General features: G+C 50.0%; 1 protein-coding gene across 3 annotated transcripts in view; it reads right to left on the reverse strand.

Moving 5' to 3' along the window:
* Window positions 1–17,905, reverse strand: part of LOC146174618 (USP6 N-terminal-like protein) — a 96,623-nt gene extending 78,718 nt beyond the window's left edge. For all 3 annotated transcript variants that reach the window (XM_084583782.1, XM_084583784.1, XM_084583783.1), the window contains exon 1: window positions 17,768–17,905. The gene's annotated coding sequence lies outside the window, so the exon portion shown is untranslated. The remainder of the gene's footprint in view (window positions 1–17,767) is intronic.
* Between the last annotated feature and the right edge of the window lie 6,544 nt (window positions 17,906–24,449).

The raw sequence follows: 24,449 nt of genomic DNA on the forward strand, positions 1-24,449 counted from the left end.
AGGCAGTGAGCCACAGCGGCGGCGCTTTCATACACTAACCGTGTGTATATATATATATATATATATATATATATATATATATATATATATATATATATATATATATATATATATATATATATATATATATATATATTACACACACACACATACAAGAAAGAGTGAAATCAGACAAAAGGAGGAACAACGCTCGTCATGATGCCACAGCATAGCATCCGGAGCCTAATTATAACCAACTAAAACTCTGAGTTCCTTCTGGCTCAAAACGATCGACGGCATGCTTGTGTGCTTCGCACAACGACAGAGGGACCAACGAAGTCAACCGCTACATGCTGCTTCAACAGGCTTAGAAATAATGTATTTCAAAATGACACCTTTCTTACTTTAAAGCTTTTTGAAAAAACTACATAAATGCCGTTTTACAGCGGTCTCCGTGGTACCGGTTTTGATCACGTGGCCAGGAGAGATCGCTGATCGTCAGTTTGGTATGCCCTGGCGTGCTGGTGTGCCGCTTCTGCTTTATTACACCGCGTGCTCTGGAGTCAGCATACACACTCTGCGGCACGAAGAATTCCAACGACGAGCGACGTGTCGCGGTGCTCTCCTCTCCCTCGGAATCGTCGTGTGTCTCAAGGTCGTGGGTTCGCTTTCCGACGGAACCGCCCGACGACAGCGGCCACGTGCACCGAGACGCTCCCCCGTCACGCCGCGTGCGCGCCAACGGTTCCCGACAGCGCCAAGCATTGCGCCGACAAGCTGTCGCGAAGCGTGACCAAGTACGCGGAGGAACGTTGGCAAGCTCCGGGTCAAGGCCACGACGAACGCGGCCGGGCGGGGACTCGGCTCGGAGACGACGCTGTCACACTGACGGGCAAATTGGCCGCCCGGACATCGGCGGCAGGTACGCGTTCGATTGTTCGCAGGTCGTTCCCCAGTGGGAAGCTGCGCGCGAAAGGCCGGGTCCGTACAATCCGCATACTAATGAACGAATTCATGCCGCGGAACAACCATGTAGGCCTGATGGGATCCGCTAAGGAAGTAGGAAAAAAAAAAATGTCCCCAAGTGGGTGCAATCAAATGTGCTGTATCGCAAAGCTTAGCCTCGCCTGGCGCCCCGCTTATCAGCAATGAATCGCTTTTACAGTCACTGTCCTTTAACGATTTTGTTTTGAGTCTTATTTTATGATTTCAGCTCTAACGTTGTTTGTAGTTTGTTTCCACCCATTCTTGCTGCTATAAATTTCACGTTGTGTAATTCTCACTGTGCGAAGATTGCGTTTCCCCATGCCTTACTGCAATATTGTACCGTACATCAATTCTTCGGATTTGAAGACATACTGATGCGGGGAGTTCATAACAAAAATAATAATGATAGCAGAAAATTACTGGCCGAAGGCAAACACCTCTCTGGATCATTCAGTGCTTTAACATCATTGGTCGAACTGTTTCGTAATGTGATGTTTCATGGCATGGCCTGCACTGCACTGTCGTCGTGTGATTTGGTGATGCAACAGAGCCACGTTGACAGCTCCTTCGTTATCGCTTTTTTTTTTTTTTTCATTTGCGGGAGAGAGTCTGCGCTGACCACCACCTTAGGTGGGCTGGAAGCTGCGAGCAGTGTTTCACATGGCCCTATGAACGACCGGTTAAGCCTGGGCCTGTTGTACCTAAAACAAAAACTCCATCACCACTGGAAGTGTGGCAAGAATTCTACACTGAGCTGGCGCCCGCCACTAGGCTCCTGCCGTAGGCGGTTCCCGAAAACTACAACTTCGGCCAGCCAATTTTAGGTTTTTTGATTAGTCCCGACTACTTGAAGAGCTGGGGAACGAAGCCAGACAAATGTTTTGAGAAGTGAGTTCCTGGGCGTTTTATTCAGATGGCCAATTTTCAGCTTGGGGGCGTTTTTTCCTACAAGCCGCTTCCTTAGAAGCCTTTTCTTCCGGGGACGTTTTTACCTACACCAGGACCTGATAGCCACTAAACTAGCTCGTGATGTAGGAGTATTGTGAAAATTTCAACATATGTTACCAACTATAGAACCAAGGAGTTAATATATCACTCTCTTTCTGCATAGCATATCAACTATTTCCACTTGGTGCGGGGAAATAGAGGTACTTGTAACAAACTTCTAACTTCTGAGATTGCAGAAGGCTCCGTTGAGAGCCATAATGAATGTATGTCACACATCCCGTTAGCCCCCACTTCTCAATATTCCGTATCATTAAAGTCATCAAACTATACGAATTTCGCATTCTTACGTCCTTGTCAAACAATATGTTTCGAAATATCGCTAACTTACATGAAAACACCAATCCCCCAACACGACGCCACGAACACTGGTACATCCCTACACCACGCACCACAGACATTTATGGGAGCATGCTTGTTTGAAAATAAAATAATTCATAACTCCAGCGCAGTTCTCATTAAGTTCGCCGGGCGTGTTCTCAGAGTCCCAGCATCCCTGACGCTAAACTAGTTTGTTCGGTCCACGCTGCCCCGACAAGGAAAAAAACAAAAAATAATTTGTGGGATTCAACGTCCCTATACGACACAAGGCTTATGTGGGCAGCCACAGAGGAGGGAGCCGGATTCGTTTAGACCACCTAGACAGAAACTTGGGAGCCAACAACTTATTATTCTTGCTTTAGTTGAGTTTCACTGACTATATAATTTTTTCTTAATTCGGACTTCTGAAAGGTGCAATTGTTACTGCAAGAAAACCTAAATTCAAATGGACCGTTTTATATATAAAAAATAAAATAAAATAGGCCATGGTTTAGCTTCGTTAAACCTAGTGTGAAGCGATAGCTCCTGCCGAGGCGCGTCTCTCTATGTACTCGAGATTGACATCAGCGATCACGTGTCACGCCATGCAGTTACTCAGGCGTTAAGCTACTTCCCACGTCAATTGACCTTTCACCCTTGACTTTGACACTGACTTTTGGTGAGAACATATCTACCCAAAGTGGTTGTGGCTTCATTGCCAACTTGACCTCGAAGCTGTCTGAAGGTCATCGGAAGCACACGGTGACCTTGGCTTTACCTCGCGTAGTTAAGCTATCGCTTCAAAAATCTACACAAAAATGATCGACAACATTAAATGTGTCTGCGCATTCTGTTAACCATGTAGAGGCCAGTCATGACTGCTGCAGGTTACTCAAACGGAATTCTTTACGACTGGCTACAAAGTCGTGCAAGGGGTGGGAGCGACGCCGCAGCAAGCGTGGAAAACACGCTTTAAATGGATATTTGCAGAATACGACTGCGAATGTCCAGCTATGCGTGAAACGCAGCTATATCGGTCGCGCCAAAAAAAGACAACCGCAAAGAAGCAGACAAAGGAATGTAGTGGAGTGCACTGCAATGTGTGCTCCCACAAAGGATTGCATCGGGAGTTTCTGGCCCGGTTCACGTGCCCTTGGGGGCCGCCACGTTTAAGTGGTCTTTTCAGCACCCATTGGATGTGCACAAAAGCAGCAAGACGCGCGAAAGTGGCAATGGCACGCACCGGGCTGTTCGTGACGAGGAAGGAGCTGGGCTGCACAATGCCTGCAGTCAGCACGGACAGGGAGCGGTTTTAGAATCAGCTAAGACAGCAGCGCAAGCAAGAGACACGGGCACGAATTTAAACAGACTTCGTTCCCCGCTAAGCTGTTACGTACTGCATTTCCACAGGTGCGCAATCACTGATAGAACTGCGTTGTGTTGGGTTATATGGCAAACAGGCAGCTCAGGCCATTATGCGACAAGTGCAAGGTTTACATGTTTGTTTGGTGAGATGAAGTTAAACGATTATTTTAAAACACTGCAGTATACGTTTAGGACGCTTGCATCTTTTAACAAATCAACAAGAGAAGACGTCATACCTAGTGAATTTCCTCCTAGGAGTAAGCTAGGGTGTTAACGATTGTACTTGCCACAGAACTGTGGCGAACGCTTTTTCCACGTTCATCGAGTTTTATACAGGTTAAGATGTGGTTTGTGGTGACCACCTCTCCGCAGTGTTCTGTGGGTGTCTTTCTTTGCTAGAATGAAGCTGTGTGTTAAGTGCGTGCACGGTGGGTGCGTGTGTCCGATACGAAGGCGGCATAAAATTACTTCAATGAAAGGTTCCTGATGACTACATGTTTTCCATTCCTCTATAGCTGGATTTACTGCGTGCAACTTGTTTACCTATTTATCCTATGCTCCCTGCCATTTTTCTCTTATATTTCCTTGCACATAGCATCATTGTGTGGAATTTTCACTTTCTGTACGTAAGTATTCAGGCGACTGCGGCACATACATCAGCCTTCTCCTTACCGCTGATCCAACATGGCTTGGTACCCAGCAGAATTTAATGTGAAGTCCTTGTGTACTAAAGGTACTGTTGCATTCGTGGTGTGTAGTGATGTAAGTACGCTGAGGGAGTCTGTATAAATGATACTGTTTTCTATGTTGTTGTTGACTACATTTTCTACTGCTATGACATGGCGTAACATTCGGCGGCAAATACTAAAGCACACTGAGGCAACCTTCCCATATTTTTCCCGTTTGTCTTCTATTACAGCACTGCCAACATAAAGTGTTGTTTTGGAACTATCCGTATAAAATGCCGTGTGATTACTGTTATTTCTCATTGAATGCCAAGGATTCTTGTATAATATGCTTGTGCGGTGTTTTTGCTTTGCGAACGTGTTATTTATTGTCACATAAGGCAGGGAACATGTACCAAAGTGGCAGTGAGTCAGGTCTGTGTGCAATATCAGGAAGTGTATCCAGTATGTTTAGCTCCAGGCACTGCTTTTCAAAACGGAGTACGAGAGGCCTGATGTGGTTTGGGGTTTATTGGTGAACAGTGTTCTTGAGGGGCATTTTGCAAGTATGGGGTAAGGATGATTCTTCTGTCTTGTAATGGTTGTTCGTTTGTTTCTACGTACAGACTTGTCACAGGCGATGTCCTGTATGCATTAGTCGAAAGACGCAAACCTAGGTTGTGGACTGGGCCCAGTCGCTTAAGGTATGAGGGTCTTGCAGACCCGTACACAATGCAACCATATTCTAAGCTCGAACGTACGACCGAACGATAAATCTGCAGAAGGCATGTCCTCTCGGATCCCCAGCGTATATGTGGCAGCATTTTAAGGATCGGGAAGCTTTCTTTTTGAGTGTGTTTATGTGGGAGAGAACGACAGCTTTCCATGTTCGTTTTACTGGTAGAGCAACGTCACCGAGATAGACTGTGGGGTCTGTGTGCAGACCTCGTCTGAACGAGAATAAAACAGCTACTGAGTCCTGTGTGGAGAACCCGAAGCCATTTCTATCCGCCCATGTCGCTAGTTTATTTACTGTTAACTGGATTTGTCTCGCACATGTTGATACACTAGAAGATGTACGAATCATCTCCCGTTTCCCGCCAAGTGTCGGCGGTGCAGCTCTTCCGGATAAGTGGCAGGAGACATGAGACGTACTTTGGTTTGGCCTAGTTGGTCCATAGCTGATGTTGATTCTGAGGACGCCACGACTGTCCTGTTGTTTTCGTGTTCCTTCTTTGCCTTCGTCCCTTTCGCACCGTCGTCAGAATCAACATCAGCCATGAACCAAATAGTCCAAACAGAATAAGAATCAACATCCGACGCGAGACATTTCCTGCTTTGCGATCGCATTGTTTCACGCCGGCTTTTGGCCAAACGCAACAAAGACTTGTTAGGCACCAGGAAACTGCGAAGCCTTTCGAGGCCGACGTTGGATTCAGAGCCGAGTCGTTTCCATCGCCGCCGCCAGGGCTTCGCAACAAAGGACTTCGATCCCCCCGTCCATATATTTGCGCTACTGAAGGTTCGGTTTTAAAGAGTTTAATGTCGTAAGGCTACGTGGGACACCTAGTAAAGGGCGCATGAAATTTCGCGCACACGAGTTTCCTTAACGTGCACTGACATCGCACATGCAGAATACAGGGGCGCCTCCGATTTTCACCTACACGGAAAATGCGGTTGCAGGGGCCGGATCGACCCGGCGGTCCTTGAGTACAGCAGTTTGGTGCCCTAACCCCTGATCCACAGCGCACCTTGAGGAAGAAGCCGCTAACTGTGCAGAGGAACAACAGTGCACTATGCCCTGGTTACTCATTACTCAGAACCAGCCACACCTGTTCCTTCTATTTCTGAAGCGACAGCTTCACTTCCGATGACCTTCAAACAGCTTCGAGGTCAAGTTGGAACCTAGCCACAACCGCTTTGGGTAGGTATGTTCCCACGAAAGGTCAAGGGCCAAAGGTCAACTGACATGGGAAGTAGCTTAACGCGTGATCAGCTGCGTGGCGACACGTGATCGCTGACATCTCGTTTGCTGGTTTCAGCATCGTCACCAACGCGCGCACCGGAGTCTCTTCATAGCTATAACGAAAGAAAGGCCTCCTACTGAGTATAGAGCTTTACCATGTGTAAGTATACTTCAGTTATCGCTTCACACTAACCAAAGCCTTTTTTTTTTTCTTTTTTTTTTGCAAGCGGCGAAGTTCCCTTCGGCGGCGTGCCTGAACGTTGCTACAGATGAAAGACGCCGCAGGTAGTGGTGCAAAGCAGTTATTACTAAAGGAGTGCGGCACCAGACCGTTTCGCTTGCTTTCTCAGATTCTTGTGACGCATCAGTGGCTACAAGCTCACATGACGCGCCCAACACACAGGTTTAGAAAAGGCCGCTGTTTGTGCTAGAGAACAGTTTTTTCGGCTAGAATTTACTTAAACATTTTCTTCATGTAGGAATAGTCGAAATTTCCGGAGCCTCCTCAACTACGGCGTCTCTCAAAGCCCGAGTCGTTCTGGGAGGTTAGACCCTATCTATATATACGAACCAACCGACAACTGCATTTCCCGTTGTTTTTCTTTTCTTTGCTAGGCTTTTCCATGGACAGTTACTGACTGAGCTAGCTCTGCGTGAGCCCCGAAACCGCGCAAGAGGAAGAGTAGACTCGGCTGTTCCTCAATCCTTTCATTCGCTGGCTGATGTCCAGCGACTTAAGACCGCCACCATCGAAGGTGCAGACAGGAAGGTGCAGACAGCGCTTTCGAATCGTTTCGCGGCGACGTGCACTTCACCCGATGACAATGAAGTCCGCGGACCACGCAGGAGGGCCGTCGCCTCACAGTGGGCAAGAGCTACGCGCTGCCCGGCGGCGGGCCCAAAAACGACTCGCACTGTTTTTTTATAAAATGATCATTGTTCCTTCGCGTGCGGAGAAGCGGGCGTGGTCGCCCCCACACCGAAGCGGTGACGCAGGAACGGCTCGGCAGCATCCCTGGCAAGTCGGCGCCCTAGTCTCCCAAGTGGAGCACAGCAGCGCGCTGTGTCTGGGAGGTGCCGTCTCTCAGGCGTGGTGCGCGGGAGGGAGAGAGAGAGGAGTTTCTATCGACAATAAAGAAGCCCTAAGCGCGGGGACGCTGAGAAAATAAACGCGCTTGCGCGCGTGGCTTCGCGTGGCGCGGATCCATCTGCATGCTCGCAGGGGCAAAGAAACTCGGTGGAGGCCGTGTCGCGTCACAATGGATGCTCTTCTCTCGCGGGAGCGAGGAGGGAGCGAGGAAGGAGCTCGGTTTCACGCTTCGCGCTGGAGCCTGCGTTATTTTTTGTTCCGGCGCACAGTCGGTTTCTGGGCACACAGCGAGGCCGGGTCACAGCAGGGAAATGGGTCAGCCGTCCGGACAGAATGGCGGGGCCGCAGTCGGAGCCCGACACCACGGCCAAGCCGCGGCTGGAGACGTGAGCCGAACCTCGGCCAGAGTGAATCCGAACTCTTTTCGATGTGGAATAGCCGTTCAAGCCGTGTCGAATCGAAAAGGAAAGCGCCGACATTCGCGAACCGCGAGAGGCGCTTCGCGCTTCCACAGAAAAAGCAATACCGGATACCTCACGTAGTGCGAAACGACTTAATCCGGAGGTTTCAAGGACTACAAAGGTCGTCTAACGCTTGCACCTCAGATGCAAAAAAGAAGTGGTAGGGCCCAGCATAGCTGCTCAGCGCACTAATCAGAGTGAGCTGGGTGTCTTCCGATAGAGGCCAGCCGCATTTTTTTTACTCCTACGATTTTTAAGCCGGCCGCGCTTTTCGACGTTCATCGTGCTTCGTAGTTTCGTTTTCTGGGCCGCGTTCAAAATGTAACGTGTGACATGACATGACATTAAGATCACACTGGTAGTCAAGAATGCGTATGTAGTTAACTACGAGTGTTATTTAAATGTCATTTCATGCGAATCGTCATAGTTTTTGTCATCGGTCAAGGTCAGTTGTAATGAGTGAGTCAGATCGGAGGTCCATTACTATGGTGTCCATAACATGCTCAATTCAAATTCATGACCATGACCACTGTCGAGTCAGGATTCTCAAAAGTGTTGAGTCATGCCACTCTAGGAGCTATTAAAGAGCAGCCAACGAGCACGCTTTCGCATTTCGCAAACGCAGGTCTCTGCAGTGCTCTCAAAACTTTTTTTTTTTTTTTCTGCTCGTCTTGTACGATTTCGCCAGGGTGTTTCACGACACGCAGAAGTAGTCACGCGTGTAGGAGCAGAGCTCACTGTGTCGCAAGGGGGGCGCCAAAAGACAAGCAACAATAGAGCATCTCTCTTATTTTTCTCTTCCACGTTTCCCGCGACGCTGGTACAGTGGCTGGAGCGCTGGCAAGCGCCTGCTCAGGAGTGGTGAGGACCATTTCCTCACTTTCTCTCGTAGGAAGCCGCGGAAGGAGAGACGGGCCGGTACGTCTGTTCGCGAGGTCACGGACGCCTAGCAGCACACGAGACCAACCATGGTTCCCGTCAGCCTTCGTGCAGTAGTGACGTCACGGTGGCCAAAGTATCACTGCGACACTAGTCCGCACAAGGGTGCCCGTCGGGGGATGCCCCAGTAGAAAGCGCCCTTCAAACCGCCTCCTTCGCTTTCCGGCGTCGACGCTGGGCAACAGCCTCTTGGGAAGCAGGCGTGGGAGACCCCATCGGAGGAAGGTGGGCGCGGTTCGACGCCCGCACATCTTCCCCAGACACCGTGGAGCGCACTACGCCATTACACGCACGGCGACGGAAGGCCATCGCACGCTACGCCCACGCACAGGAGGAGACTTTCTTCGCAAATGCCAGCTCATCAGGACGACTCCACTCGCCCACCGGCCGCTGAAGCGCGAAGGTGTCACCAACGCTATGTCGTATTCTGTGGACTCGCTCGGCCGCCCACCGCCGACAGAATACAACGGCGCATTCAACCGAGAATCCAAGTTTCGATTCGTTTTCCCACAATACTAGGCCGCGTAGTGCAAACAGTGCCGACCGCCCAGACGAAGCAGAGTCAGTGGCTGCGGCATGCACTGAGCACGTCAGACTAGACTACAGGTGTCTGCGCAGATGAGTCAGCTGCTGCACCTTTCATTTCCTGTAAAGCAATTTACATTAAGAGGTGCGATCTCGACTGTCGGCGGCTGCGTTGCGATGGAGGCGAAACAGAGTGGCGTCCGTGTGCTGTGCGATGTCAGTGTACGTTAAAAAAAAAACCCAGGCGGTCGAAATTTCCAGAGTCCTTCACTACGGTGGATTTCATAGCCAGAGTTGCTTTGGTACGTTAAACCCTACAAACCAAACACACAGCATACACTGACACACTAATATATATATATATATATATATATATATATATATATATATATATATATATATATATATATATACACCGTACACTCAATTTCGCCCTCTAACAACGCCACCACTCAGTATACTATGCCCTCTACGCACCTCCCTTTATAATTTTTGCTGGCAGCTGAACACAAGTGCTCGCGAATATCAGCAGGCTGCTAACGGTCCCCCTCCCTCCTTCCAATCTTGTTTAGTCAGGTTTTCCACGTGCAGTAAAAACCACGCGGGGAAAGCCTGACTTAAAGACTTCATCACCAGTCATTAAAAAATCATGACGTCAAAGTCGAAAAGAACTCCGTGGTGGTCATCGCATCGGCGTGGCTGTGCAAAATTTCCTTACTATAACGGTCTGTGGCCGCAAAACCTAGCTCTCAAAAACCTTAGTATGGCTGCATGCCGAATGCCCGCCGACGCTATTTTCCTCATTTACTTCCCTCGATGTGGATCTTAACTACTTACCTCACTGACTATCCTAAACTTCTCCCCTGCCAAGCAGCAGATCACTTTTCTTCGTAATAATTTTAGGCCTGCATATAGTTTTCCCGTCTAGTTCCCAACAATGTGACATGAATCTTGTCCTAGTTAACGCACATGAAGTTTCAACGTAGCCGCCAAACAGAGGGTCGTCGGGGCGTCCTAAATTAGCTGTGCAAGAGCCTTTAAGCTACGATCCACAACATTAATTTGCAGCATGCGGCCACGGAATAAGAGAATACGTGCTTCTCAAAGCACCCTTTGCTGCACCTGTGAAAGGGAACGCGATAGCAGCTCTTATTGGCCCCGGAATATTCTGAAACTTTGTTTGTAGGGTTTAACGTCCCAAAGAGACTCAGGCTATGAGAGACGCCGTAATGGAGGGCTCCTAGTGTGAAGCTATAGCCCCGGCCTAGGCGCGCCTCTGTATGCACTCTGCATTGACGTCGGCGATCATGTGTTCCGCCACGCAGCTGCTCACGCGTTAAGCTACTTCCCACGTCATTTGACCTTGACTTTGACCTTTGGTGAGAACATAGCTACCCAAAGTGGTTGTGGCTTAAGCTCCAGCTTGACACTGCAGCTGTTTGAAGGTCATCTGAAGCACACGGTGGCCTTGGTTTTACCTAGCGTAGTGAAGCCATCGCTTCATTATCAACCACCTGACATCGCACAGCACGTGGGCGCTTTGCTTTTCGCCTCCAACATCGCTTTCCAGCGCGCCGGTTAATCTTGGAGTACGTCTTACGAGTCTCTCGAAGCGGAGCAGATTTTTGCGTCGTCGGGAACGGTGTAATGCTTTTACGAGTTTCGCAGTCTAGCGCCCTAATCAATCATCCGCCACAGGGGAGAAGATTCTCAAGGCTCGTTTGAACTTCCGGGTGCGTAGTGCTTCAGCCCGCTTTTGTTTTCATATGCGCGTGAGAATCGTATCCGCTGCATATCGGGCTCTCAGTCGGCCGTGTCCGCCACTGCCAGATTGCCGCTGCTCAATGCTTTTAGCGGTTCCCGCCTAGGCCACTCTGTGGTCGCAGCGTGTACTCCAACATACTAAATGTGGTCGTAGCGTGGCACAGACCAGAGAACACCTGCTACGCACACAGCCTCCCTGGCGCCTAAGGTGAGCCGACCAATGCGCAGTCACCCATACCGGAATCGCGGAGTCGCTCGCACGATACTCCTTCGCCGTATCCCCCACCAATTACAACAACCACAAGGAAGGCCGCCAAAAAGGCAACTACACACAATGAGTAGCAAGAACTTGCTGCGCCTACAGCGAAGTGCCTCGACTGTTTGCGCAAAACTCTGCCGGCATTCGGACAATATTCAGACAATGGATTATCCATAAAGGACGCGACAGAGCAACGTGACATCGCACAACACGCAGACGCCTCTTCGCTTCGCCTCCATCTAAATGCAGCCGCCGACGGTCGGATTCGAACCCGTGTACTCCGGCACAGTAGTCGATGCAAGAGTTCACTTTGATTCGCATCACGAGCTAGACAAAAGTGCTCACGACTGTACGAGCTGATTAAGCGCAGGCTGGAAAAAGTTGTGCCCCGCCCCTCGAATTGTTTTGCAGGTAAAGAACGACGTACGCTCCGTCGGCAGCCCCTGCATTCAGCAAACACGCACGGAATAAACATTCAAAGGGTCTTCGCGAAAAGGCTGCCTCGGTGGTCGTTCGTGTGGCGCTCGATCCTGCCGCACATGCATGGCCACGGTCGCGAAGCTCGCCGCTGAGTCAGCGTCAAGAGATGCGGGGTCTCTCGACAGCGCCTGCATGTTGGGTTGCACAACGGCCTTCATTCGTTGACTTCATCGTCGGCGTTGATCTCATCCACCACAGACAACACGTAATCCCGATCGCCCAATGCTGTAGCACCTCCACTTCCGCTTCCAGAATCGGACGCAGAAGACAGAAACATCATAGGGGAGATGGCAAAAGGTTTACGGTCTGTTTTCATGGTTAAAAAAAGAAAAAAGAAAAACAGGAAAATGTACTCACGAAGCGAATTCTGACTGCTTTGCGAAGCGTTTAAGAACCCTGTGATGACCCAATGACCCAGATAATCAAAGGTAACGAAGTTGACGGTTAACAACTGGTCGAGAGTAAAAAAAGTGCAGATAATTTAAGCGTAAAGAAAAATGGCGAATTTACAGATAACTGCCAGACCGATTAGCCAGATTAAAAAATACAGAGCAGTCGAGGTATATCTGGCGCCACAGTGACAAAGAGGAGGGATAACGAGCGCAGCACCCTATACTATTCGCGTGGACTGATTGAGTGATCGATGGAACATCTACGAAACGAGAACTTAAAGAGCCTTTTGAAGAGTGCTAGGCATTCTGGTTTTAGAACGCGTCGATCAGCTCGCGCAGATGTTCCGGATCATTCGAGTCGAACTTCGTAGCGTACGCCGACCTGCGAGGTAGTCGACGCCATCCGGAAATCAAATTTCGTCCGATGAAGCCGCAGTGAGAGGACGCTGAAATGGTCCTGTTGGAGCGGATTCATTCGTTCCAGAGTGAAAAGAGAAGTCAACCGTGGGCAGGCATGCGCCTTTTTCCTTTTCGGCCTAGTCTGTTCGCGCTTAATTATAATTGTCAGCGCAGCCTCAGTAGAACCCCACCCAACTTTTCTTCCTGCAAAAAACCGATCTCACGTACACGTCTTCTTGATGCTGGTGCTTTTCGTTCCTACAGCAAAGGACGCATTGACAGCCAAGAGCATTAGCTTCCTCGATATGACGTAACGTCAGAGTAGCCTCGGTCCAATCTGGCTGAGAATGACAACGTGTACTTCCGCCGCGACAGAAAGAAGGTCGAACAAGATAGCGAGCACGGGGCTCCCGTAGCGGCCGCCAGAAGCGTAACTCTTGTGTCCTGACCATTCCTCTAACTAATGTTTAAAATGTTAACTAGTACACATTTTCTTTCGGGATCGAAAAAAACCTTTTCTTTTTAGAGACATGCAGTTTGGATGCAAATGAATATGTGCGTGTTACCGAACACTGAAATGCTTTCTGCTTAGTTTGCCCAGTTCTGAGGTGCAAAATACGACACAGTTTACCGCGATCATTTCGCACCAAAAATCACAAAAAGGCTTTCCTTGATTTGCGAGTAAAAAGTACTAACGGAAAGCATTTAAGGAGCGAACAGTGAATGAGAAAGCATCGGATAAATGCTTTGGTCCAATCATCAATTTTGGGATTGACAGGTTCATTGCGAACTCGGCGGGACCCTCTTATCTCGCGACCAGTGCACGCGAAACGCCGCGGTGGAGCAGTGGTTATAGGGCGCTCGCCTGCTGTGCCCAAGGATGCGGGATTAAATCCCGGAAGCGGCGACCGCTTTTCGATGGCGGCGAAAAGCAAGGCGCCCGCGCGCTGTGCGATGTCAGTGCACGTTAAAGAAACCGAAGGTGATCGAAATTTCTGGAGCCATCCACTGAGGCGTCTCCCCATAGCCTGAGTCGCTTTGGGACGTTAAACCCTGTATACCAAACCCTCCCTCCTTCTAAATGGCGCGGAGCAACCCGTTCTTTTTTTTATAGTGGTAAGAAGAACCTGCTCCGCTCGCTTTTGTTGCATGTGTTGCAGGGGTCCTTCGATGTTTTCATACTTCCGAGATCCCACATTGAAGACCTGGTATCAGCGCTTGTGCAATCACTGCTTGTGAGAACACGCTGGCTATTGGCTATGCAAAAAATGTCAGTCGGGGGAAAATGAGTCAATTCCTGGACCGCATGCACAATCGAAAGAATCTCCAAGGTGCTACTGTCTGTTTCGTCTAGGTATGGACCACTGAGAATAGAGAGGGTCAGGGGAAAATAAGGAATGTATGACGGTAGATGCTGCAAGTATTTAACGACGTCACTGTCTTCTCGAAATCACCTGCGAAGAGGCGCGCTAGAGAGGGTGTCCGTGATGTAAGCTCCCCAAGCTGCGTACCTGCGTGACCGAAGCGCGTATAGCTCGAGATCTTAGGGCCCTAAAAGGTAGGATTCTGATCTCTCCCTCTCATCGTAGTTTCAAGACTCGAGCTGGCAGAGCCTGCCAGTTCAACGACTCAGGGAGTGGTGAGGTGGTTTGACCTCGCCAACTATTGTTTTAGCAACAGGAACAAAATAAAAGTGCACCCCCCCCCCCCCCCTTTAGCCGATCTCGGGATAAAATGGCGCGTCGACACAGATTTTTTAGGCGGATCCCATGAGGCCAGGCAACGACGCCATTCACTTAACAGGTGATCACGGAGCCCTTTTCTGCGTTGACGTCACGAATGTGAGCGGAGTGGCTGGAAGATTTCAAAATCTAACTTTCTCGCCGATCAATGCGTCTTCCGCTGCGAAAGAACCAAGCCAGAATTAGCTGGACATCCATTGTTTGAAGAAGGCGGATACCGTATGTGTCCCGATATAAGTAAACCCGTCGCTGCCGCACGAAATGTGGTCCCGGAAAGCTCAGATTGGCCAAGCAGGTATGTGATGTGATCACCCGGGAAACAAATTAACAAACGGCGCCAAATTCGAAAGGGCCTCATGGACCAAAAAGACGCTACGGGCCAAAAAGAGGTTAAAAATATTCGGATCGACACAAGATTATGCACGAAGCTTCCTGCAACCGAAAGAAAGCTATTGAGCTGAAAGAAAGCCTAGTTAATTTGTATAGGGCGATCGGGACTGTTGGATCGCGAGACGGGCACGATGAAGTCAGTGGAGATAGTTGGCGAAAGTGAAAAAGAAACAAAAATGAAGAAAACTTGTGTTGAAACATTCATGTTTTAGCCTTCGCAGCACGCAGCTGCATTGAGTCGGCCGCAATACAGCGGTCCCTTTGCAGAATGCCAATCTTCCGGTGCTAGTGCGTCGGATAGGACTTGCTAATGGCGCAGTCCCTTTCTCAACCACGACGCAATTCAGATACTCGACCTACCAAGGGAAAGACTCGTTGTACTGCAAAGTTCGTTTCCTTTTTTTTTTCCCCGCGTCAGCGGCTTTGTTCTGCACACCTGGTGCCTCGGAGCTGGCTCAATCGATAGCCCTCTCCCCAGCAGTATCCAGCCAAACCTCGATCCCGCGCCACTTCCGCTCAAGCGGCACACTGCGAACGGGCAGCACAAGCACGAAGAATGAGACCGAACCCGACCATGGCTCGCGCAACGGGTCTCTCCCCTAGAACACGCACTTCCACCTTGCCCTAATCGAAACGCAACCCGGGAGGCCTGCCCGATGCTATTCACGTTTCAGTGGCAATACTTCCGGAACCATCGTCGGGAATTACGTAGCGAATTGAAGCAAAATGAAAGGTTCGATAAATTACAGAAAATAAAAAACGAAAACAGACCAGTCGGAAAAATGATAAATTCGGAACAGTGCATTAGGCTTTGGTCTTTTTTTTTTTTTTTTTTTTCAGGAATTAATATAGCTACTGATATTAGCGCACCAGGAACGTGGCGAAGGCAGGAATGAGTGCTAAAATACACTGCTGTGGCATGTAAACGATCCAATCTTACGGCAGTCGTCCAGGTAGCGTGATATGCACACCGACCGCTGAAGCAAATGATCGCGAAGCGTATTATGACAGTGCATCTCATGAACACAGCTATAGTACTTGTGTAAGGAGAGCAGGCTGAGGCTGATATAACTTTATTCACAATAAATGGGAGGAATAGGGGAAGTCAGCTAGCGTGCCGCAGGCCGTGGAGACTTTTGGCAACGCCGGCCCATTCCACAGGCTTGAACGAGAGCAGAAAAAGGCGCAAAACATTACCAATTGGTAACAACTTCCAACAATACTTTCGATTATGGTTAGATTACGTTAGGCATTAACGGGCGACACTGTCAGTATGACGCATGGAGAAGTGAATAAAAAAACATGCGCTTCTTTGCGAAGCATTGGACTCCATGGCAGTCCACCAATCAATGTACCTCCGTCGAATAGACTACCCTCAAAAGAAAAAAAAAAATGCGAGACCACTGCCTCAGCACATGATTTGGAAAAAGTTGGGTTCGTAGAAAACCCTCGGCGACGATGGTAGGACTGCAAACCAAATCACGACAGCGTCTCGTTGCCAAGGCGGTCACTGCGTCCCAACGGCCAGTGGCAGCTCGGTCACTTACGCGTCCCGCAAAGCAGCAGGTAACTTCCGGCGCAAAGGAAAGTAACGGATCCGCGGAAAGAAACCCCCTGTATGCGACAGGAGTTTCGACTCGGGTGTGAGCCGAAATCAGCGCCGAAAAGCAAGGCACCCGCGTTGTTTCACGAAGTTCTGAATAGTAGACTACAATTGCGCAACACTTCAGTGCCGCCACAACAGCCAGCTGGAACGGAGCTCGTGTTTCCCGAACAGGCTGCCCTGCCCTCGCGAGCTCATCGACATTCCGCAGCTGTGTTAACCGTTGAACGTACCCGAGAACGGTTGCGACGCGACCGACTGCATCACGCAGGTGCGTGCCTCCGAGGGCAATACACCCGATCGAGCGAGGCCGCAATCTGGTGAGGCTTTTCAACCGCGGTCTGCCAGTATTTGACAAGCTGCTGTAGGACGCGAGGTGCCTTGTTTTCGTGGCTCCGAACCCGCTCAGCTCTGCTTCAGAAGGCCTACTTGTTTCTCAACGTCAGGCGAGGGGAGCCCGATGCACTTTCTTACCTGATCCATTGGAACACGGAAGTGACAAACGACCTAAGCAACTACGCAACGTGCTTCCGCAGTTCGCAGCCCACACACAAACTTGAGAGTAGTCAACGAAAGCCAGGCATCACTACGATTTTAGAAGTAAAAGGGAAATATTATTATATAGGCGGCAAACAGGCGATCCCCACTCTGGCAAGGGAATGCGCATGCGACTGGAGCGTCGAACCATCGCGACCTCCGTCCGGCAAACTCCACGACCGGCTTTCTTCTCTACCGAAAGAACTAAACGGCGTATGCATTCGAAGAACGCCGCTGTCACCGACGTGAGTTCCAGCGATCGCAACCACCTTCCGTTAAATGAGCGACCAACGAAAGACATAGAAGCACACGGCGCTGCATACCAAGCCGCTACTACGACTACATTCCACAGAGGAGGAAGTTGGAAGCTGCCGGGCAAACCGGCATAGCGCGAGCGTCGCGGAAAGTGGCAGTGGCCGTGTGAAACATGGCTTGTCGCTGGGTGGCCAAAGAAAGCATGCTCGCGCGGGAGCAAGGTGCCTTGGGCAACCAGAAGACAGACCTGCGCAACATTGTTCATCGTCCAACTGTTACCGGCAATAAAGATATCAAGAAAACGGCGTAGAACAAAGATCGCAGCTAAATCTCGGCGCACCAGCCGCGATCACCCAGCGGGCGGCCTCTCATCTGACGTGCGCTTAACGCAACCAAGGGTCCCCGCGGACAGACCTCGTGAATAAACAACACACACGGAGCGCATAAGCCTAACGAATATCGACCACGGTCGGCCAAGAGTTGAAGTGAGGGGCGCACGTAAGAGAATAATAAAAAAGCAAGAGCGCTACACACGGACGGAGGTGGGAGGTTTCTGGGCTGGACTGTAGAGCCAGCCGTGACTAGCAGCCGCGAGTTTAACGTGCCGGCGTTGGCTAACTCCTTTTGTCAGCAGAGCAGCTCTGACACAAGAATCGAAACTCACCGAAGTTGTCCGCAGTCGCATAGGCCAACCCTGGTAATCCTTTTTGGCGGCACAATTCGCTCACGAAAACTTAACAGCGGGCTGACAGAACAGGCTGCACAAGCGGGCCATGGCGCATCCGCCTCCAAAAGTCACGTGACTGCTGCCACTGCGCCATCTCTCCCGGAAAAAAAGAAACAAACAACGTTGTTGCCAGACGGCGGAAAGGAAACGCGCCAAAGTATTTTTATTCAAATAGGTTTCGGTTTCTATTTTCGGTTCTTATTTTCGGTTCTGACTTTCGGTTCCAACTTTTGAAGATTTTTTATCAAGGAAATAGAAGAACCCGGACATCTCCCGGCTTTTCCGATGGCCCTAACATCACTAGATGGTTGCATACTTAATCCTTATGGCTGCGCTAATACTCAATTTTATACCATTCAATAGAAATCATGAAATATATCAGGATAGAATTTTTTACGTTTACGGAATTAAAAAAGAAAAGGACTGTTCATGCCATGTTTACGTTTCTGTTGTCTTTGTTTAGTGTAATAGTATTTCTTTTCCACTGAGGATTACTACTAGTGTATGAAAGGTTTGGTGCAGAAGTTAGGCATGTGTTTTTTCGTCCTTCATCTGGTACTTTGTCTTTAATCGCTTTTTTTTTTATTTGATGCGCTACTGGTTATCGTGCTTCAGCTTAGAGTATTATGGCTTGGTATAATTTGTTGCAAATGTAAAGAAGACAAAGAACGGAAAACGCTGCGGCATGGCCATCACCATCGCTTGCCTCCGGCGCCCATCTCTCGTGCTGAAGCTGTGCCCTGCGGCTGGAAATTCGACCCTGCTGTGCCCGAATTACTGGCAGCGCTAGACGTTCACACCATCTATTAAATCCACATTTCACAAAGGCTTTTTCCCCTCTGCTTACACTATTTTAATGTCATAATATCCGTAAGCTATTTCGCCGTCACTAACACTCTTATTTAAGGTGCCGAGGGCCTAATGTTAGGGGAGTGCTACTTTCTCTCATCAGCTCATGCTGGTGCAACGGGCCAGAGCCGATGCTGAGGCCAACGGACTCCTGGACAAAGGACGGCCGACTACTGCTCTTTTCTAACCCTCTACCCCTAACCTCGATTTTCTCCAATAAAGTTTATCAATCAATCAAAAATGTCATTATGAGTAGCTAAGCTGTGCCGTGAGTGGGAATAACACCTCTTCGGGTAGACAAGCGGGAAACATGCGAGACTCAAGAGTTCAAACAAATTCGTAGTATTTCTTTAATGTAGTACACAGGCAGCCCCAAACCTTATAATAACGTTACTTATTTGTTCGGGTCAAACATTAACGCAATGTTCTCGATGAGATTTTCTTCTGGCGTTAGGGAAACGTTACACGCACACGTAAATATAACCAATATAACATTATAATAGCCCTTATATAAAATTAATTAATCTTAAAATATTGTTTAATAACAATGTTGAAGGACCATACGCCGCTATTATATAATTGTGTGCATGCGCACAGCAGCTTCAATCAACTTTGCGTGAAAAATGCTGCAAGCACGACAGCACAACATAGAGGCCACAGTAAACCATGTAAAACTCAACCACTTATTTAATGCTGTTAACCCGGGCTCATCATTATATATCCTATTAAAGTTACTACATAGGATATACAACCTGTGCTACTCATGAGCAGAGCCCTTAAACTTACGTGTTACTGCTGAATTGTAAATCAGTACAGATTGAAACAATTTTTGAAGTATATATATATATATGAGGTATGGATGGAACGAGGCCAAGAGGTTTTCTTGAAACGTTCTATCAGTAGAAGTCCACCGCTACTGCTCAAAATCAGAGAGAAACCTCTGAACAGTGGCAGTTTATATATTCTAAGTCTTGAACGTCTTTTGACGTTGTAGGAACGTTTTCGTAATGTTAAAAGGTAATGCTCCGTAAACATTATAAAAATAAACACGTTCAATTCATATTAAAATATGCAGTTTTAGTGACGAGTTTGTTCTCGACTTTCATTACAACATGATTACTGATTTGATATAAATAATTAATTTTTTTTTTAAATTTTATAACAAGTGTCATGTGTCAAGTATTGACAAGTTACCTATCTGCTTGTTTCGGACGGACGTCCTTTTTTTCCGGAGGTTTGGATGTCCGCCGGAAATCCGTTTATGTTCGACATACTTACCGTGGACATCCGTCGGACTATCATCTGTGTCTTCGAATTGCGTCCCACGGATGTCCGACGGGCATCCGGAGACAGACACTCGGACGTTTCTCCAGAACTTGCTCACAGGGTTCCCTATTGTGTAAAAATTTGCCATTAAAATTCGTGTAAAGCTCAGCAAGCATCTGTCACAGAAATTGCAGTCACATACTAGTGTTTAATGCGTTTTTCGTGGAAGAGTAAAGCAGACAATGGAATGCGCAACAGGTGTTTAAGTTTCCTGTTCTCTGCTTTACTTTCATTAACACAACAAAGCATTGAAAAGCAGTGTGCCATTAAAACTTTCGTCCAAGAGGCACATATGCTAGCTGAGATTTACACGAACGCATCGTCTCTGAAAACATGCTAAGTTCATAAGCATACCAGCGTGAAATTTTTGTGAAAGCATCATTTTTTATTATTTTAGACCTTATTGTAAAAATTTGCATAAGCAGTCTACTCTAAAAATATATCCATGTTAAAACTGGATACAAAATTACAGAACGGCATGGTAAAAAGCAGACCATCGGAAGTACTAAGAATCTATACTTGAATCATTTTTTTAAGATATCCTTGGCCGTGACAGCTCTTCCCTTGGGGAAGGGAAGGAGGAAAAGGTGTTTATTGAAACCAAATATTTGGGAACTGGTGAGAAGAAGATCGAGTCCTCTGCGGGCGGCCTCCTCAGACCGGGATGCCGGGAGCAGCTACTATCCCGCACACTCACTCGATCAGCCGTTGCTGGTCTTACATGTCCAAAGCAGGCTGGGCTCCTCCTGCAAAAGAAGGGAAAATGAAATTCAAGTTGTCTCTACTGAATTTTGATTAGATCCGAGGGCAATTTCTAGTTTCCCTTGTGGTTTCTACGTGGACATAGGCCACGAACCACCGCGGGTTCGAGCGTCGCGCGAGCCGAAGCCCCGATCAGCCGTCACCGCGCGCGCACTGAAACACTGCAGCGCGCACTCAACCTCCACCGGGAGGAGAGCACTTCGCTGCAAGGACACCAGCCTCCAAGTTCACAAAGGAGACGTTTATTGACACGCCATCCTCCAGCGGCACACACACACACACGCACACACATACACATATTTACAAACGCACATACGCATATTTACAAACGCACATACACACACATACGCATTCACCGTGTCAAGGGAGCGCGCGAGGAGCAAGGCTCCCCTGCGCGCACAAGTGACACGGAGTGCGCGCCGCAAGCACGCAAGGGCGTGCTGTGATCTCTCTCGCAGTGACCAAAGGGTTCCTTTGAGAGAGTGTGGGCAACCACCGCAAGGTACGCCTGTCTCGGATCGTTGGATCACGATCGACAGGCTCGAGCTTCGCTCTCAGGTAAGACCCGGAGCAGACGAACTCGAGTACACACTGGTCTACGCGGACAAAGGCCGGCAGACAAGAACAGTTGCGTACGCACCTTGCGATGTCTCGGAGGGGTCTCTCTCTAGGCTCCGCTCGGACAGTCGCGCGAGCGCGGCTGTCGAAGCGGTGCCGTGTTCCCGCCAAAAGGCGCCAATGAGAACAGCCACTGGGACGCCAGGGCGGAGCTGTGGCCCGAACGACAGTGAAAAGTCGTTCGAGCCCCTCTCCGCCGCCTCAGGCGGGAGAAAGGGAACGGGGAGAACAACTGGGAAGCGGGCGGCGGCCGCGCAAAGGGCAGCCGCAGCAAGCCCGAATCCCACATCCTCCTCTCCTTAATTGCCCTCCTACCCATCAGTGAAAGCACGCGGCAGGTCCCCAGCATGAGGAAAAGAATGCTATCCTCACGCAACAAGTCAAATACTACACTTCAGTTCCAGCAAGAAAGATCTCGAAAGACAGACACTCAAGAAAGACAAACATTAGCAAGGCGCACAAAAAAAAAAAAAAAACAATGAACAAGATGACATGAAGAATAATGTACAAAGTTCCGGAGGCTAAGTAACAACGGCTATGTACAGAACACAATCATGTACAGAACACAACTATGTACAGAACAACTATGTACAAACACAACTTTATACAGAAGTTCCAAAGTTCGTCGGTGCAACTCAGGGAGCCTGCGGTGACTCACCGCTCGTTGACTTCTGGGTGGCCAACGTTCATCCTTGGCTGCAAACGATCTCGGTCGGTGATGGTACAGGTTAGGTGCAGGGACAGCGAACACGTGGAAGGGGCCCCGGGTGTGGAAAGTCCGTGACTCCGTGGCGATCCAAGGCGCACATGGGAAGACCGCGCGGGGCTTCCTTTCCACCGCGCTCCGCACACGCCGGCAACCACACATGGCGCGACGTCGTCGCCTCCAAGCCTAGGCGCGCACACGCACAGCCACTCACACACCAAACAAAGGGTGATGCCGACCTTCAGCAACGAACCTGCCCCGAGCACCTTCGCAACCGCGGCGGCCTTGGGTGAAAGGGGCATCGTCCATGCTCCCCGTCCCCAAACGGCCCCAACTTCCTTTCCGCACGCACCAGAAAAGCCGCGCGTCGGGGCTGCCTAATGAGCAACCCTCGCAATTTCAAGAAGAGGAGAGAAGACGCGCTGTACAAAAGAAGGCGCTCACTGTACAATATTTACAAGTTAAGAAGCAAGAATGGAAACAGAAGAAAGCGAAAAATGGGAACAGAGGCACACAAAACAAAAAAAATAATAAAGCACACAGGCTGGAACTGAGCGAGCCAGAACAGGGGGAGACCAACCTTGCTTCCGGGTAGGGTTGAACGAGCAAGCTCGCTCGGTGAAGCGGTATGCCTTCGGTTGCGGAAAAGGCCCGTCGTCCGGCATCAATCACACAGGTGAACGTCGCCTCACCTTGTACCGGTGCGGGGCACGGCTGCGTTCCACCGCATCGGTTGTGCCTTGGCACTTGCCTGTGGTGACAATGGGCACCAGCGCAAGCTCGTCAGACCGTTACGCATGGGCCTTAAGGTCTGCGATGTAGGCACGGCTGGCTTTCCCCATAGGGGGATTCTTCAGCAATGAGCCCCTGCTTGTTACTGGGGAAATGCCCCATGAAATCGCAGGTGGCCATCTGCCACGGACGCACACTGTCAGTTGGTTTCGTCATGCCCGGTGGCTTGCCACCCCTCGACTTCTCCATTTGACAGACATGGCAGGAACGGCAACAGCGGAAAATGTCGCGCTTCATGCCGGGCTGTAGTCACCGATTGACTCAGTTTCTTGAAACCTTGGAGCCATTCAGATGACCAGCCAATGGTTTGTCGTGAGAGAAACGCAACAGAGCGCCGCTCAGACATTGGGGAATAGCCACTTCAAATGGTTCATGGACTCATCATCCGTGGCTATGTATTTCAGCGCGAGCCCGTCATGGCCCAGCAAATATGAATCCCGGGGCACGCCGCGACACACGCTGACTCGTGCCCCCCTGCGCCCGCTCAATACAAGTAGCGTACCGGCGCTGCGCCCGCTGCAATACAAGCAGCGTAACGGCGCTTCGTCTCCCAGAGACCGTCGCTGACATCGCGACAAAACGGGTCATTTTGCTAGACCGTCGTAGCTCTTCGTGGCTGAAAACGATCCCAGTCATCCCAAAGGAGAGCCTGGTTTCGTCCCCCCGCAGGTTCGCAGCAAAACTTCCGCTGGCATCGGCGTCTCAGATGTGCTCACAAAGAGCTTTCACCCTCGCCTGCTTTGCGAGGCGCTGCTTGCCTGGATAGCGGAATGGGGAACCCGTCTGCGGGCGTCCCCTCCGTGCCGATCTGCGGCTCGTCCGCTGTTTCGCCCCTTTGCCCGCCGGCGTAAAGACGCTGTCGCGGGCGAGTGGAGCACGGGATAGGGCGTCAGCTACCACGTTCGTTCTCCCCTGTAGATACTGCACCGAAAAGTCGAAATGCTGTACCAGGAGAGAATGGCGCGCCAGCCGGCTCGCAAGTTCACGGAGCCGCATCAGCCAACTGAGCGCGCTGTCGGTGCGGTTTCCAGAGGGAGCCCGGCCGACGCCTCGCCGTTCCCCGAACAGAAATGACTGCAAGCGGGGTACGGGTGCTGTTGTGCGGAGATGCCGGCAGTGGCGGCGTCGCGCACATTGCTTCCACAACGGCGTAAAGCTGAAACAGCGGAGGCATATGGTCAACGGTCCCACCGCAGGGTGGTCCGAAGAACCATGTTCGTGTTTCAGTGCCTTTGCCGAGTGCCGCGCAGAGGGCGGCAGGCATATGGCGCATGAGCTTGATCGTCAAGGCGACCGGCTCGGCCGATGTGCTGTCCAACGACTCATGGAGCCAGGGACAATTCACGTTGGGCGCCAGTTGTGGTTTCTACGTGGACATAGGCCACGAACCACCGCGGGTTCGAGCGTCGCGCGAGCCGAAGCCCCGATCAGCCGTCACCGCGCGCGCACTGAAACACTGCAGCGCGCACTCAACCTCCACCGGGAGGAGAGCACTTCGCTGCAAGGACACCAGCCTCCAAGTTCACAAAGGAGACGTTTATTGAAACGCCATCCTCCAGCGGCACA

This window comes from Amblyomma maculatum, chromosome 11 (assembly GCF_055883805.1).
Source record: "Amblyomma maculatum isolate TAMU_Amacu chromosome 11, ASM5588380v1, whole genome shotgun sequence".
In the NCBI taxonomy this organism is placed as follows: domain Eukaryota; kingdom Metazoa; phylum Arthropoda; class Arachnida; order Ixodida; family Ixodidae; genus Amblyomma; species Amblyomma maculatum.